Source organism: Mytilus trossulus, chromosome 9 (genome assembly GCF_036588685.1).
Source record: "Mytilus trossulus isolate FHL-02 chromosome 9, PNRI_Mtr1.1.1.hap1, whole genome shotgun sequence".
NCBI classification, from domain to species: domain Eukaryota; kingdom Metazoa; phylum Mollusca; class Bivalvia; order Mytilida; family Mytilidae; genus Mytilus; species Mytilus trossulus.
The window spans coordinates 66147416-66165820 of record NC_086381.1 but is presented as its reverse complement, the minus strand read 5'-3'; the positions used below and the strand labels follow the sequence as shown (position 1 = coordinate 66165820).

Below are 18405 nucleotides of genomic sequence, written 5' to 3'. Positions count from 1 at the left end.
ACATATATTAGTTTAGCTGAACTATTTGGAACCTAATCTAATAAAAAGAATAAATGAAAATATGAAGTAATTGTACAATCATTCATATGCATTGTTTCTAGGCAAGTCATAGCCTTTACTATCCCCACTCCTTGTTTACGTTTCACAATACTAAGTTCCAAATGGTGTTTTCATAATAAATTATATATCTAATGAATACTTTCTAAAGATTCTGTCCTTGTTTGAATGACCAGGGGAATTTTTTTTTATTAAATTGTTCCTTATCGATGTTAACATTTGTAAACAATCTACCGTACTAACAGATATACAGGCTTAAGTCTTTCCAAATGACTAATAATAGTTGTTGGATGTTACTGCTTAGGTATAACTTAAGTATGAATATTTACGAATAAAATTATATGTGATATTTTTACATCAATAAGAAACTTAACATAAGATAAAAGGAATCTGAAGCTCAACATACGATATTCAACAATTACTAAGTGTCTTTACTACATGTCTTACATTGAATGGGTCTGAGTCTACAAACTTTTAACATCAATAAGACAATAACAATCTAAATCAAGGAGTAAACAAAGACTCAATAAACCAAAGGATATTTACATCAATAGTTATAAATAAGAAATAAGAAATAGCACAAACTCCACTAAAACCAGGAGCGAAATCATGTGCTCCGGAAGGGAGAGCATTTCCTGCACTGTATACGGTACTCGTCGTGGTATTTCTTTGTTCAGTTCGGTAATGATGGAAGGTTATTTTGACTGAGAAAGAATATCAGATATGATTTCTGACACACTTGTGTCATAATTACGGGGCTACGAATGGGACTTTTGTAGTTTTGTACTCGAAATTCAATTATTTACGGACAAAAGTGAGTTTTGTTGTTCTGTTCAACAAAAATGAGTTCAGTTTAACCAAATTTGTAGCATACAATAGCATACTACAAATTTAAATTTTGTCATACAAAATTATTTTCAGTGGACAAAAGTTACTTTTGTCACGACACAATTCAATTTTGTAACAAAGACTTTACTTTTGTTACCTTATTTGAAAATTTAGAGACAAAAGTCAATTGTATATGCAAATTAGTTTAGTTTGGATCTGTGAACCTATTTGCATACAAAACTGAGATTTTGTCACAAAATATTTCTGTGTAGACAAAATTGACTTTGTGACACAAAATCGAGTTCTCAAAAGTCAATTTTGTGTTAAATTTTCACTTCTGTCTAGCAAAACTCAATTTTCGTCATGACAAAAATGATTTTTTTCATAATAAAATTGAAGTTCTCATAAAAAAGTATGTATCACATAGTTTTGTAAGACAAAACTAATTTTGTTTTGACAGAATTCAAGATTTTGATGACAAAAAGTTCCCTCCCATTCGGCGCCCCGTAATAATGGCCAATCAGCTCATGATGGCGACCATAAAATTTCTTGAGTAATTACCTTAAGTTAATTGATTCATAGCCTTGTCTTAGCAACTTTTGAGAAAGCAGTATTCCTCGTTCAACAAAATCAACGTACTTTGAGCTAGCTCTAGAGTAACGTATCAATTGCGACACATGTACTCCATATGCTGGTGCTGCTGGGATGTTGCTACACAGAAATGGAAATAAAATAAAATCAACGGTACCAATTTTGTTGCACCAGATGCGCATTTCGACAATACATGTCTCTTCAGTGATGCTCGTGGCCAAAATATTTGAAATCCAAAGCATATATAAAAGAGTTGACTACAGGAAAATTAAAATCATCGCGTTTGTCATATTTTTTTTTGGTATTTAACCTACCATCAGTAGTCATTTCGAGAAAAATGTTTAAATATGAAGCAGATTTATCTGTGTCGGTAGTATCTTTAACTTCAAGTTCACTTGGATATATTAAATGTATGTGATCACTGAATCTAATATTATTAAGGGACAGTACATCATTAAAATACCAAAAGATGGAATTAAAAGACTGGGCTAATTTCTCTTTTCCTTTCTTTACAAACCCTTGTATAAATTCTGCTTCATAGGAATACAAAAACAAAGCTACAAAGAGAGGAGCGTAATTGGTAACCATTGGGATTCAAATAGTCTGTTGGAAGACCAAACCTCCAAATTCAACAAATATGTTTTCAATTAAAAAGTCCAGCATGGCAGTGATATCCTCTTCGATGTATTTTTTCCTTGACTTTGTGTGATTTTTCACAAAGTAAGCTGAAATTCTGCTCCACATAAAAAACAAGTGAAACTGCGAGCTACTGCTCACTGATGATACCCCGCCGCAAGTGGATAATATTAATAGTGTAAAAATATGCAAGTGTTCGGTAAACAGAGAGGTGGCGAGTGATGAATCTAAAAATGCATCACAATGTATAGCTGACTTATATAAATTTTGAAACCAAATTTCAAAAATCCTTGTACTGTAGTTCCTGAGAAAAATGTAACGAAAATTTTCAACTTGGCTATAATGTGTAAAATCAAACAAGTGTTCGGTAAACAGGAAGTTGACAAGTGATCAATCTGAAAACGCATCACACGGTATAGCTGACTTAGATAAACCCTGAAACCAAATATCAGAAATCATTGTATTGTAGTTCGTGAAAAAAATGCGACGAAAAATATTCATGGGACGGACGGACTGACGGAAGGACAGACAGAGGTAAAACAGTATACACCCCTTTTTTAAAGCAGGGGTATAAAAAAGCATCTTAAGCTCAACATACGATATTCAACAATTACTAAGTGTGTTTACTATATGTCTTACATTGAATGGGTCTGAGTCTAAAATCTTTATACATCAATAAGAAAATACAAATAAAATTAAAGGCATCTTAAACTCAACATACGATATTCAACAAGTAGTAAGTGTCTTTACTACATGTCTTACATTGAATGGGTCTGAGTCTACAAATTAAAGTATAATTAAGAACAACATTTTCGATAATGAGGTAATATCTTTTTTCAACACGGAGTAGAAATGACAGGATTTACGGTATCCTTTCGTGATATACAACATCTACGAAAAAAACACAAAAATCAAAGACATAGCGCTTGTACTGCTATTTTTAAACTCATAGCTACAGTGATGCCTTCAACTCAGGGAGAAAAATATTCACTCCATTACAGACTGTTTATTGTTTCTTGTCGATTGTAGAATATTGTTTCATATGTTACTATTTTGAATTGTTAGATATATCATGAATAACGAATAAAACGACCCTTATCTCGAATGTGTTTTTTGGATGTCTACGAGAAAACCATGCAAAATCCAAAAAAAAATATGAAAGGGGTTGTGGAGTTCTCAGCTGATTTTGGGTTCCTAGTAAAGTATTAAGTACATTTAATAGTTCTATGTATAAAAAATGACAAGTTATCTCAAAATATGTGAATACAGGGCAATTCTATTTTAGTACCAAATTTGCTGAAAAATGTTGTTGAAAATGGACATTTTTTTATTTTTTTTTATTCAATAGTTCAAAGTATTATATGACAAAAAAAATAGTTTTACCTTAAAATTCAGACTTCCTACTAAAATAAACTGTAATTTTGATCTTATTTCAACCTTTATTTTTGTTTTTATTTTTATTGACATAAATGTGTTTTTCTAAAATTTAAATTCAGCCTTTACTGGAAATGTCCATAAAACCTCAAAAGTCACTCAAATTGAAACAATATTTTGTTAAACGTTATGGTTCACAAACTACTATTACTTAACGGGAATTTCGTTGCAAATTGATATAAGCTTATTTGAATAAAAGATGAAAAACTGAAAAATATACCTAAAATTATCTCCCTTTGTAAAACTCTTCACAATAAAAGGTAGATTTAATGTCAATAACAGAAGGAGTTGCTGTCATTCTTGCATGACCCTTGCAAATCTAGCAACGGAAATTCGAAGGCAAAACTTTCAGTTTCATTTGGTTCTGGTAAGTTTGTTATTTATTTCTTTTGGTTAGAAAAAGCAATTTGACACCATAAAAAGACCTACTGTAGAAACATCACATCAACTCATAAATATAGGAAGAAGAGCATTGACCATTTGTCTCTGGGAGAAAAAGAAGGGGGGTTGGGGGGGATGGGGAGGGTGATTTTCATAATTTTCTTGAAGCAAACACTGATTTAATTTTCATTGACATACATTTATAATGATTCAGAATTCTTCTGAAACTAAAAGATTGATGTTTGCCTTCTTAATTTTAATAGAAAGACTTTTTTCTTTCTCTCAAGAAATCTATAATAATCATGATAAAATATATATTCGATTACAACTGTACAAAGTTCACCCTGAGTTTGTTTTCCAAATTGTCAATATTAAAGAGTCCGTTGACTCAGGTTTTTTTCTCCTAATTCAAAATGAATGGTTGCTTCAAATCCCTGTTTTTTAATATAATCCATTGAAATAGAAAACATTCAGTAGATACATGTAGATATAGGAAGATGTGGTATGAGTGCCTATTCATTCAAATAACAATTTATAAAAGTAAACCATTATAGGTCAATGTACGGCCTTCAACACAGAGCCTTGGCTCACACGGAACAACAAGCTATAAAAATGATAAAGGACCCCAAAATTACAAGTGTAAAACCCTTTGAACAGGAAAATGAATGGTCTAAAAAGGAATAACAAGAAACACGTACAAATTAATGTACATCATGTACATAAACAACGAAAACTACTGTACATTTAGGCCAACTAAAAAGTATGTGTGTTAATCGCATTACCCTAACCTACCATTATTTTTATCCCTTACCTAAAGATTTTTATGAGGTTTTGATTAAGCACTGTTCAAGTCACAATAAAGCTCCCAAAGAGTTGTGAATTTCCTGTCTAAATTCATTCCTTCATAGATACTACATGTACATTGTATGTACAATGCAACTAGATTGATTCAATACATGTATATGGTTCTAAAACTCAAAAACATGTTTTACAGACTATGAGCTTGTTTTTTTTTTCTCTAAATATTTGTTACTGTGAGACTTTTTCTTTATATTTTCCTAAGTGAAGGTCATGTATCGCAGTTAAAAACATGGAAAGAGAACTTGTACATGTATTTACTTCTATCAGTTAATAAAATAGAATCAGAATAGAATATGCTTACAAATGTATTCCAAATTAAAGGGCACAGAAGGGACAACATGAAATTATAACATTACAGATTACTCAGATAAAACAAATTCAAACTAACAATACTGAAGAAATGAATTACTTTACACAGATTAATTATCATATCTACAAAACTTTTTTTTTTCAATGATCCAATGCATTTTTTTATAAAGCCAACTCAATGTACAATGTACATGTAGATATAACTCACTGTACTGATCATGCAAATGCACAAATATACAATATTTTATTTCTTATCAACAGGTTAATGTTGAAGATGGAAAAGCACAAACAAAATGTGAAAATGAAAGCAGATATGATAGGAGATCATATAGGTAAATATAGGATATAATTGATAAAAATATGAATCAAACAAGTCATAACAAGAGACTACTAAATAGACAGCAAATAAGAAATTGGAAATTGACCAGTTACATTTATTATTGTAAAACCATGATAAATGTTCAGTAAATTAGATTACCCCTTCAATTTTGAAAAGTTGAATCTGGTAAACAAAAAGTAAAAATAACAAACAGAACACTCAAATTCTTATTTTATGATCAATTAAGGGCCATATCAGTACAATTTACACAACAAAATTTTCCTTACTCATCATAATGAAATAGTTTTTTTTTATAAGAATTAAACCTAGAAAAAAATATATGTGTTCTTGTCAGCTTGAAAGATCCTCATTTATAGCATACATGCATATATTGTAAACCTGAAGACTACATTTGTATTTTTCATTTTTGAAAAAGCACTTTAAGCATTATTACAGCTATTTTCCTACTAAATGTAGAGTAAAACTTTGGAAGGTTTGCTTGCTCTGTTTTATAAATATTAATTCATGCTTTGTAATTAATGTTGACATCTTCTTGTAGAGTACTTTTACATTTGATTAGACGTTATGCTAATTGCAATTGTACAATATACAAACAAACCATGCAAGCTAACCGAAGTCTTAAATTTACATGCCTTAGGAATTTAGCTGTAAATTTAATTATACAAATGTATATTTGTTTTCAATGATTATTGTTTTACCAATTTCAAATGTTTTGGCTTGTTTTTAAATGATACATATCAGCTATAGGGTCAAAAGCTTCCAAAGCTAAACTTTAAGTATGTTTTACTTGTGTCTAATCCTTTTTTGCTTTGAGCAAATAAAACATGTTTAAATCTAAATAAAGTTAAACTTGATTTGATAAAACAATGGAATAATTGGTGTTCTTTGATATTATGCAAAATTAAACAGTGCATTATAGTCATATTTTTTTCTAATTTCGGGCATGTCTTAAAAGCTTTAAATTGAACCACATCAAGGTATAATGGATTCAGAACTAAACTTAGTTTGATTTTTTTGTCGAGCCTGCAACTTTTGTTGCAGAAAGCTTGACATAGGGATAGTGATCTGGCGGTGGCGTGGCTTTGGCGGCGGCGTTAGCTAACTTCTTAAAAGCTTTATATTTTAGAGGGTAGAAGACCTGGATGCTTCATACTTTGTATATAGATGCATCATGTTACGAACTTTCCGTTGGTCACTTGTCCAATGTCCTTGACCTCATTTTCATGGTTCAGAGACCACTTGCAAAAAAAAGTTAAGAATTTTTGTAATGTTAAATTCTCTCTTATTATAAGTAATTGGATAACTATATTTGGCATGTGCGTTTCTTGCAAGGTACTCATGCCCATCATAAAGTTTTCACTTGACCTCGACCTCATTTCATGGTCAGTGAATAAGGTTAAGTTTTGGCGGTCAAGTCCATATCTCAGATACTATAAGCAATAGGGCTAGTTAAGTATATTCGGTGTATTAAAGGACTGTAAGGTGTACATGTCCAACTGGCAGGTGTCATCTGACCTTGACCTCATTTTCAGTTCAGTGGTTATAGTTAAGTTTTTGTGTTTTGATCTGTTTTTCTTATTCTATATGCAATAGGTTTACTATAGTTGTTGTATGGAATGATTGTAAGGTGTACATGTCTAGCTGACAGGTGTCATCTGACCTTGACCTCATTTTCATGATTCAATGGTCAAAGTTGAGTTTTTGAGTTTTGGTCTATTTTTCTAAAACTTTATGCATTAGTCAACTATATTTGGTGTATGGACATCTTTTATGATCTATATGTCTGTTACGCAGGTTTCATTTGACCTCATTTTCATGGTCCATTTCTAAGTATTAAGTGTTTGTGTTTTGGTCTGTTTTTTTTTATTTATAAGCAATATGTCAACTGTATTTGTTGTATTGAAGAAATGTTAGCTGTACATGTCTGCCTGGCATGGTTCATCTGACCTTGACCTCATTTTCATGGTTCATTGATTAATGTTTTCTTTTCTTTGATAAATGTTGAGTTTAAGTGACAGTTGTAATAAAGCTTTATATTTAGATCTATCAACATAATAGCAATGATTAGTAAAGAAGGCGAGACATTTCAGCGTGTGCACTCTTGTTTAAAAGTACTTTTTTGGGTTAAAAGCTTCCTATAAATATGTTTAGATTTTTAATATTTGTTTTCAAATTGAAAAAAGATCACAGGGGTAAAAAAAAAACTTTATTAAAATATTATTAAAGGTGTTTTTTTCTATGCTAAATGTTATCATGCATTTAGCATGTTTAGATTTTAAATTTGGGCTCAGTTTTCAAGTTGATTCAAATTGGGGTCCTAACTTAAACTTTTGTCTAAATAAATGGAATATATGGGGTTCTTTGATATGACAAATCTAATCATGTCTTTTAGACTTTAGAATTTGGATATTGGCACAAGTCCAATTTCAAAATCATAAGTTCTTTTACCACAATCAAATTTTGAACTCTATCATGTGGATCACCACCACCACCACCAACACCACCAACCTCGTTAAGGTGCAATCTCTGCGTTGTAATATAATATACTTGGGCTGTTTAAATCTCATTGTTGAAGGTTGCACAGGGGACTTAATACATTCATCTCATTTGTAATCCATACTCGATCATCTCCCTATTTTTGTGTTGTCATAATGTCATTTATTAAATACAAGATGAAATCTGCAAATTTAACTTCATTAAAATTAAGTTTGCTGCAGCTTGGAATAAGAAAAAAATCAAATTTAGGTCCATTTTTAGCTACATACTTTATTTCTTATTCTATGTACTGGAATGTCAGAGTTGTGATAATCGAAACACATTTACACTAAGACCAAGTTAATATTTAATTTCTTTTTAGGAAATTTCAATCATTTAATGGTTAACAATTGTTTTCTTATTATTTTTTACAGACATTTGGTGATCCAAAAATAACTACTAGAGTTCGTGAAACAAGACTGATTGCTGGGACACATTTTTGTAGACATGTTTATGATGAAGAAAAACTTGGATAATATTACGGATACTTGAATAAGGCTCTGATCTGTCTTTGATTTTTCCTGTTGTGGTTAAAAAATTGCAATCTCAAATAAAAACAAATTGAAATGGAACTCATAGATATGCTTTGAAATAAAGAAAGAAACAGCAATGTGAATCTCGCCGAAGTCAACCAAGTCAACACACAGTTGCAACACAAATGAGAAGAGAGAGATATTTGCAAGGAGTAAGAGTGTTCTCACTGCCTCACCATCAGAATGGCTTTCTCATCAGCAAAGAAGAAGTCTAAAATTACTTCTGTATAAAAAGGTCATCAATATTGAAGACAATCAAGAAGATTACGGTTGTACTTGGCCATTTGATAAACATTGTAATATTTTCATTTGTCAGAAATTGTTACTTAGATTGACTAACTAGTTTTATTGATTGAATTATTAGTAAATTAACTTTCGTAGTTCATGTAGTTACATGTATGTAAATGTTTATCAGATAGTATGGAAACAATTTAATATGTCCCTAAATTCCATAGATAATGCAACAATTGTCTTTTGCTGCTAAGTCAATTTGAAATAACTTTAATGTTACTTTGTATGTTTATAGTAATCTTATTCTTGCATTTAAGCATCATTTTGTGTTATTGTAAAAAAATTAACATTTATGATCGTTTAAACAGATTGAAATATTTATAAATATATCAATGCTAAAAGGAATTTAAAAATTTAGACATTTTTCGAGGAGAATTTTAGAAAGTACTACAACAAAAGCAAACCAATACTGTATATGCTCAAATGCACTATTATCTTTCTCACCAGATAACCAAATAGAGATATGTTTATATTTTATTAAATTGATGAAGCTTATGTTAGTTTAAATAAACATATACATGCAATTATAAGGTTTTAAAAAAAGACATTTTTATTGGATTATCTCCCTTTGTACAATAGAAATTCAGATTTTATCATCACTGTCTCAGGTACTCATGATCAAAATGACTTATATTGTTACCAGCATGCAAGTGAAAGGTTGCAACTGTCTTAACTTTGTTTACCTGTAGAACACATATTCTGAATGTCAATACTTAAGATTTTTCAATATGATGAACTTGACATTAAATTTCATATCATTTTTATGTAACCAGAATAAAACTTTAGTAATTAGCAAGCTGCAAAAACCAAAATAGGATTACTAGGTAAAATGAAAGGATTTTACTCTTTAAAGTAATAAGGACAAGTGTACTGAAGGAATTTGGAATAAAAAAAATACCAAAAAAAAATTTTTTTTGGCAGCTCCCCCCTTTTTTAAGCCTGATGCTTACTATTGTTTGTGACACAAAAATCCATTTCACTTTGAATTTTCTATTTGAATTACCTATTTTGCATAATACAATCTGTATAGTTCAAGTATTTGTTTTTGAATGCTTGGTTTAATTAAAATATGAGACTTTCCTCAATTTATTGCGAAAATACCCCCCAAAAAAGGGGGAGGCTATCTAAATGGTCAATAAAATCTATAAAATTAATTTGCAACCGAAATCCCTTCAAAATATTTTGAACCAAAGAAAATGCAATGTATGTCTGACATTTAGGGTAAATTAAAGCGACTGTTGGGCTGTAGTGTCTGTTTTAGTGTGATTTGATGAAAAGGCCATATTTTTTATCACTTTATGTGTTTTGCCACGCCCTTATTTTCTATATATATCATTATGTTTAATAAAATTATGTGATTTATACTTCATACAAATCCTATCTGTGCTATTAAAGTATTTAAACACTCAGAAGTTTTATAGTATTTATTTTTATTTGAGAAATCTATGAAATCTATGCATTTCAGTATATGCATCTATAAATAAACTCGGAAATACCCTAAATCCCTATTGTTGCCATGGTTACCAGCAGTGTAAGGGCTTCAAACTTGCAGGACTTTCATATGAGGTCAAACTGAACATGTCAGCAAAGTTTTATCAAAATCAAACAACTTTGCATGGAGCACCATCTGCATGGTTTTCTCATAGATGTCCATTTAAACTTTCATTAGTGTGCGCAGTGTGTGAACAGAAACATATGACAAGAAAGGTATATTCATGGCAATTGCTAGATTCATAATGTATGCATGGAACGATTTCAACATCAGTTTTCTTGATTGTCCCAGTGAGAGCCATTGACTGTCGATAGGACAACTTACAATTCTACTCGTTTAAGATTGAAGTCGAGTGCACTTTCCTGTGCAGGACTCTAACGAACTATCATAGTGTTGACAGACTAGTGATATAGTAGTTCGAATACGTAGACCAGTCATCCACCGAGGTCTCTCCCACAATCGAAAATTGCAATATGGGTATTTATGATTTTCACATTCATTTACATATTACATAAATAGTCCAGGAATGTTTTTGAGTGCTACGTCACCTTGTAAGATAAACCGAGTCGAAACATTTTATTTATGTCGTAGATTAGACACAATGGGATAGATGCTTTCATATTTTGTTCACCCTGAGATATATGAAAGCATACTTCTAAAAAATGTATAGGTATACAACAATATTCTGTACACACGACATATATATGCAAAGACTACTTTATATATAATAAAGAAAGCAACAATAAACCAAATTAATTTATAGAACCCCTGAAAGTTAATACTATGAAAGTACTTTTAGTCGTGGGGAAACAATTATTGTCGTTTTCGTGGAAGACTTTATCCACGAATTTAAGTGTCCAACGAAATAAAATAAACTTGTGTTATCCAAATCAAGACATGTAGCTTTGACTACCGATAAAATCTAGGATCTAGATAATATATCGAGTATCGTCAAATCTTCCAAATGCACTTTGAAATACAACTTCACGCAGGATTATACCCAATAGCATTTAATCTTTAAAATACTTTGTTTAGCTAGCTAACACTAAATTGTACAACTTTTGATTTTTTAATTCACATACAATAATTGATCCATGCAAGTCAGATTTTCTGTGATTATATGCTATGACAATGTGTTTATTACGGTGGCAGAATGTGGCCATGAAAGAAAAAAAATATGCTGTTCCCTCAAGATACCATGTCGTTCCCTCAAGATGATATGTCGTTCCCACAAGATAGCTATCTCGTTCACTCAAGATCCTATGTCGTTCCTTCAATAAACTATGTTGTTCCCACAAGATAGTTATCTCGTTCCCTAAAAATACTATGTCGTTCCCACAAGATAGTTATCTCGTTCCCACAAGATAGTTATCTCGTTCCCTCAAGAGAATATGTCGTTTCCTCAAGATATTATGTCGTTCCCTCAAAATACTATGCCGTTCCTTCAAGATGTTATGTTGTTCCCTCAAGATGCTATGTCGTTCCCTCAAGATACTATGTTGTTCCCTCAAGATATTATGTCGTTCCCTCAATAAATTATGTCGTTCCCTCAAGATATTATGTTGTTCCCTCAAGATACTGTGCTGTTCCCTCAACATTGTTTTAAAATTGTATAGATATTGCAATGTTGAGGGAACGAGATAACTATCTTGAGGGAACAACATAGCATCTTGACGGGAAAACATAGTATCTCGAGGGAGCAACATAATATCTTGAGGGAACGCCATAGCATCTTGAGAGAACGACATAGTATCTTTAGGGAACGAGATAACTATCTTGTGGGAACGACATAGTATCTTGAGGGAACAACATACTTTTTTTCTTTCATGGCCGCATTCTGCCACCGTAGTTTATTATATATCCTCATAATTCTCATTCAGAAAAAAAATAATTTCATTGTGGGCTTGCTATTGTCAATAGTTGATAAAAATTAAAATTACACAATTCAAAGTTCATTTAAAGCATTTGTTTATGTTACTGTTTTCTTCAATATAGACATGTTTATGACCTTATTAACACCTTTGATGGTTTTAAATCTGCCGATATCAGGTTAATTAGTGTCATCACTACGATCTTCGTCTTATTCTTTCGCATACGGGAGTAGACTCCTGGGTAGGGTCCTAATAAAATGCGCCCGGGAGCGCCCGGGTGAATAAAAAGCGCCCGGGGAAAAGAAAAAGCGCCCGGGGAAGAACAAATAGCGCCCGGGGGAAAGAAAATGCGCCCGGGGAAAATGTATAGATATTTTTTTGGCCAGAGACAACTTTGTGTCGATGAAATAAGTTATGTAGATTGATTTTTTTTTAAATTTTAAACAATTAATTTCCAAATTCAGATAATAGACATTTATAATAAAGCACTATTAAACAACTTCAAGTATGATTTTTTCAAAGTTTACAATAATGTATGAATACTATTTCGAAAGACAGATAATAATAGATCACAGTTTATGCGGAAAATTTATAAAATGTGAAACTTCAAAAGACATGTTTTTTAAAAACAATATTAAAATGAAAAATGTAAAAAAAAACACTTAAATTTCACAGATAAATATTTATCTAATCAAAATTAAAAGAGTTACACATAATAAATCAGCAAATAAAGCAGTACTATACATGTACAGTAGTTAAATGAAGGGGGTAAAAAGCAGGAGTTTGGTTTAATTCAAAACTATGCATTAAATTCCTGATAAGCATATATATAGACAATAAAACAGTCAAAGTTTTAGTTTTAAATTATAAAAAGTTATAAACAACACTTTCGATGTAGCATCGTACATATCCCAACTTATATTAAGGACAGAACAAGCAATGATTTTTTTAAGAAAAAAAAATATTGTTATAAAATATTATTATTTTATTCCCCCGGGCGCTAATTTTCCTTCCCCGGGTGCTTTTTCTTTTCCCCGGGCGCTTTTTCTTTTCCCGGGCGCTCTCGGGCGCTCCCGGGCGCTTTTTAGTAGGACCGCCTGGGTAGGAGTGTAAAACCTCCCGGAACTGTGTGCTATGTACATATGGACTAATGTAAAATTAATATGACAAAAGAAAAACAGTTGACAATAACATATATACATTATGTACAGTGGCTTCGTAGTTTTATAAGTTGCTGTGGATCCTTCAAGTGTTATAGTGGATATGACACTTTTGAAGGATTCCAGGGTGTCAGACATACTTATTGTTTCGGGTAGTTAATTCCAGTCAGAAATAGTGCGAGGATAAAAATGAAAATGTATTGAAATCTTTGTTTGTTGATATTTGCCTGAATTTATGTTTCCCCCTAGTACGTCTATAAGATATTGTTAACGTCTTTTTCTTAGGAACTTCAACTAACCCCCAATTTAATTTATATAGCATAGTTAATGTAGCTTTTTCCTTCTTATTTCTAAACTTTCTCATTCTAAATATTTAATTAAAGTTGGAAACTGCATCAGGTGATCTGTCCGACAGTTTATAATCGTTAATACGATTAACACAGGTGCAACAATTTATATGTTTACTTTGCAATTTCCTTCAATAGAGACATTTTGTAATCTTCCTTTCTAATGGCTTCAATTTTGTCGAGCCTTCGACTTTAGTCGAAAAGCGAGACTAAGCGATTCTACATTCCGTCGTCGTCGTCGTCGGCGGCGGCGGCGTCCACAAATATTCACTCTGTGGTTAAAGTTTTTAGAATTTTGATAACTTTCTTAAACTATACTGGATTTCTACCAAAACTTTGACAGAAGCTTGTTTATGATCATATGATAGTATCCAGAAGTAAATTATGTAATAATGAAATTCCATTTTTCCCGTATTTTACTTTTAAATTGACTTAGTTTTTTCTGCGTGTAAACATAACATTCACTCTTTGGTACAAGTTTTTAAAATTTTATTAACTTTCTTAAACTATCCTGGGTTTATACCAAACTTGGACAGAAGCTTATTTATGATCATAAAATAGTATCTAGAAGTAAATTTTGTAAAAAGATAAATCCATTTTTTCTGTATTTAACTTTTAAAATTTCAAAATATTTATTAGTTTCATTAACTATCCCAGATTTTTACCAAACTTGAACAGAAGCTTCTTACAATCATTAGATAGTGTCAAAAGGAATATTTTAATTGAATTTTTTTTCCTCATTTTTGTTGTGCCTGCGATTTACAGCAAAAGTAGGCGAGACACTGGGTTCCGCTTACAAAATTTTCACTGTATTTTCTATTTTAGAAATCTAAAATCCACGAACATGTCAATTTTGCTCAAACCACGAAAATTGAGACCCACGAATTAAAATACTTTTACAGTATACACTTGCATATTAAAGGGCAATCAAAGCTCTAAATTCCGAAGCCATATTTTGTTTGTGACTGTTCAAAGCATGTAGTCTAATGCTTTTTATAAGATTTGTTTTTCGTTAATTGTGGAATTTCAGTTTTATTCGGTTTACTTGTTTACACATATTTCATATCAGGCCTATTTATAGACTTTATGGGTTTTTCTAAATGAGGAAGGCCAAAATGAAAATGACGCTGTTTGAGTAATTTATATCTTCCTCTTGCAAGATATTCAATGAATGTTCTCATCGTTATAACATGATTCCCTCTTCTCGTGAAAAGACCTTCATATCGTTTGACAGTTTCCTGTTTAATGAATTACACAAAACAAACAATTAGCATAATAATATAACGCTCGAAAACATATAAAAAAAAATGCAATATGTGGCTTGTGCAAAGTTAAACTAACGGGATGAAGAATAAACACTAGAGTTTAGACTGACACTGGGAAATACAAGGAAGGTAATATTTGAAGTGGACGGGAGTTTTGCCTTGAAACACAACAGGTAGGGACAAAAAACAACATCCATCATACAACACAAGGCATCGTTTATGTTATTTCGGTTCCAACCAGTAGTGCCAACATACATGTATGTATAAATCACGCGCAGCCAAAAAGAGGTTCCCAAGTTTAACTTTCTGACGCAAAATGTCCCAAGATCACTACATTTGGGGTTTTTTTCAAGTCAAAATAGTTTGATAGACATTAAAATAAAGTTCTAACATAAATGTTTGTCTTGTTAATGAGTATTATTCAATTACTATTTGATCTTGTAATTTTTGGCACATGATATCCTATTGCTCTTCACTGTTGCTACTTCTGACAACTACAAAAAACGCAAATTATCCTATGTAAGAAGTATTAGAACAACGTTTGGTGAAAACGTGGATATCTTGCAAAAATCACAATGAATCTTTAAAATAACTTTTTTCTAGAACATTCCAAGTAGCCAATTGCATGCAATCATTGACGATAAATAAGAAGATGTGGTATACATGTAGGTGCCAATGTGACAACTCTCCATCCATTTCGTAATGTTTAAAAAAAGTAACAGTGATAGGTCAATGTACGGCCTTCAACACAGAGCTTTGACTACCATTGCACAGCATGCTATAAATGGTCTCCAAATGACTTGCGTAAATCAATTAAATAAAAAACCAACACCATTAGATTTTTAAAAATGCATTTGTTTTAGAAAAACTTCGTACAGAAAAACCATCAAAATCTTTTGTAAAATTGATTGAATAATTTTTAATAAAATAAAGTCCAAAATGAATATAATACTTTTATTTGTATTTGTAATAATACATTTTTGATGGACATGCCGAAAAAGGAAACATCGATTTTAAACATTATTACTCTAAATTAACCAAATTACTTCAGTAAAGACGCTTGGAATAAGTGACGCAAAACTTGACCGGATTGTAAAATAAAAATGAATGAAAATTGAATTATTTTATCAAAACATCGACCAAAAGACCGAAATGACGCACGAGATGACCACTAACCCTTAATGGAAACATTATTTAGGACGATATCACTACTAATTCGAGATAACCGATGCGTCAAATACCCAAAAACACCGCTTGTGTTGTATTACGAGAGTGTCTTTTTATATAATTATCATTCAGAACTCTTTTAGATAAACCGGTCAATAAAACGACTTCAGTTTGTCAATTTTATTTATTAGCAATATTTGTTTTCACTTATTTTATCAAGATTTCACAGAATGACAATCAAAATGTGCAAATTAATTTAAACAGTAAATATAAAAATTCATATAAAACATGTGAACAAATTCATTATCTTTACGACTGGTATATACTTCAACACTACAGCAGGAATCAGACATCACCATAATCTCGTAAGTAAGACTTTTTCCCTTTTTTTTGTTTAGAAATTCAGATAAAAAAAAATTTGGCTGTTCTTCATTTTGTCGTTTTAAGCATTTGGAAGTTGCACCAATAAGACTGGCCAACCTATGACGCGAATTCTGGATTAGTTGTTGCTTCAATGTTGAGATAAAATATTCAAATCATGTGAATATCTTATGCACATGTCTTGATTTATACAAAAAAAAGAATTAAAGGGGCACTAGCTGTCAATTTTGTGTTCACCGATTTGACTAAAATTCTCATATTTGATTTATAATCATATAAAACATTTATCCTTATTTTAAAAAGTCTAAACATTTACAGGGCATGGGTTCAATAATATGTAGCTTCATTTCGTGTGTATTTTAGTCTTGATCCCATCTAATTAACTATCGAGTTGACCTCCGAACAACTCCGATGATCATATAAGCGAAATAAACATCAATACATATCTAACTCGAGCAATAGGATTTTGTCTAGGTCTGTTTAATTTTATATTACAGATTAAAAATATATGTTTATCATCGTTTTTACCTGTAAAAGAATGATTCTTTGTGGATCGAATTAGTCAATTAAATGATTAACCTTTGTTTCTCTCTCAATGTTGGCATTATTTTCCTTTAAATAACCAAATACGCACGATTGATGCGTTATCCATCTCTATCCAATGGGTTAAGTTAGAGTTCACACGAATACGATGTAATGAGCTCGAATTATTCAATTGCAAGTGAATAATTCATCATCAATGTTTCTTATTTATTTCGACAAAATTGAAACATACGGGCTGCTAAAACCATTTATTATTTCACATTCAATAATGATTGAACAAAAAAAATTCTACTTTACATTTTGTATATATCTTGTAGCTTGTGCCCATTTTAGAAAAAAGCATCAATTTAGATAATATAGTTATTCTTAAAATTTGGATTTCATTACCATATTAAAGTTGACAAATTTCAAGATAAAAGTTGATAATTCAATTAATTAAAGTTGATAGTTCAAAGTTTAAAGTCGACAATTTGAAAAACAAATAATAAAAAAGGATAGCTAAAATTCGCTTCCGTAGTATCCATACTTAATTGCGCACATGAACACATTTGGTATTAAAGCGAAAATTAGTTGATATGATAAAAAATTTAGGTTAACCAAAAAGTATTAAACAATTGAATAAAAGAGGTAAATTCCCAAAGCGCCTGGAAAGCGTCTGCTGTGAAAAAATTCGGAATGTTAAATACAAGAAAACAGATAATATGATTAGATAAAGAATGTATGATATTATAATTCATCAATCTTATATTTTTAGAAAATGGCACAAAGATTGATCGTCGCACTTATTTTTCTGCAGATGATCGTAGCAATATCAGGGAATTGCCAATCGAATTGTGGTCGTTCATTTCAGAGAAATTTTAACAATTGTTTGTCCAAAGGAATTATGGCTACGAAATGTAGGGAAGAAATAACAGATGCGGTCGTACATTGTTTCAGATTGTGTGACTTTAAACAAGGCTGAGCATTTCCGTTCTGAAGATGGGCAGACGTCAAGAGGCATTTTATGGATCCGATATCTCGTTATGTGATGCATTAACTCATTTTGGAGATTATTTCAAAATCTTGTTTTATCTTATTTATTGATTCAGAAGTTTGATCAGATTTCATAAACGATTTTATTTTGGTGCGACAATTTATAATTCTGTTATTATGATACCTAGATACATATTTGTTTTAAAATGTATTTTCTTTAATAAATTGTTCCGTTTACTTATTCTTATTTTAGTTTAGACTGAAAAATATCACGAGTTGACCACGATAGTAATGTATGGACAATCTGTCAGAAAATATTCTAATAATGCAATAATTTTCATGAGAATTTAACAGAATCAGCATTAAATTGAAAGAGTAAAAAGAAGGACCAGAATTACCTATTGAAGAATA

The 18405-nt window shown here is 31.1% G+C and overlaps 1 long non-coding RNA gene across 1 annotated transcript; it reads left to right on the top strand.

Moving 5' to 3' along the window:
- Nucleotides 1–3819: 3819 nt before the first annotated feature.
- LOC134684145 (uncharacterized) lies at nt 3820–8418 on the top strand. Its single transcript, XR_010101180.1, has 3 exons — nt 3820–3913; nt 5359–5429; nt 8347–8418. It is a non-coding gene; the product is annotated as an uncharacterized LOC134684145 (long non-coding RNA).
- The last annotated feature ends 9987 nt before the right edge of the window (nt 8419–18405 follow it).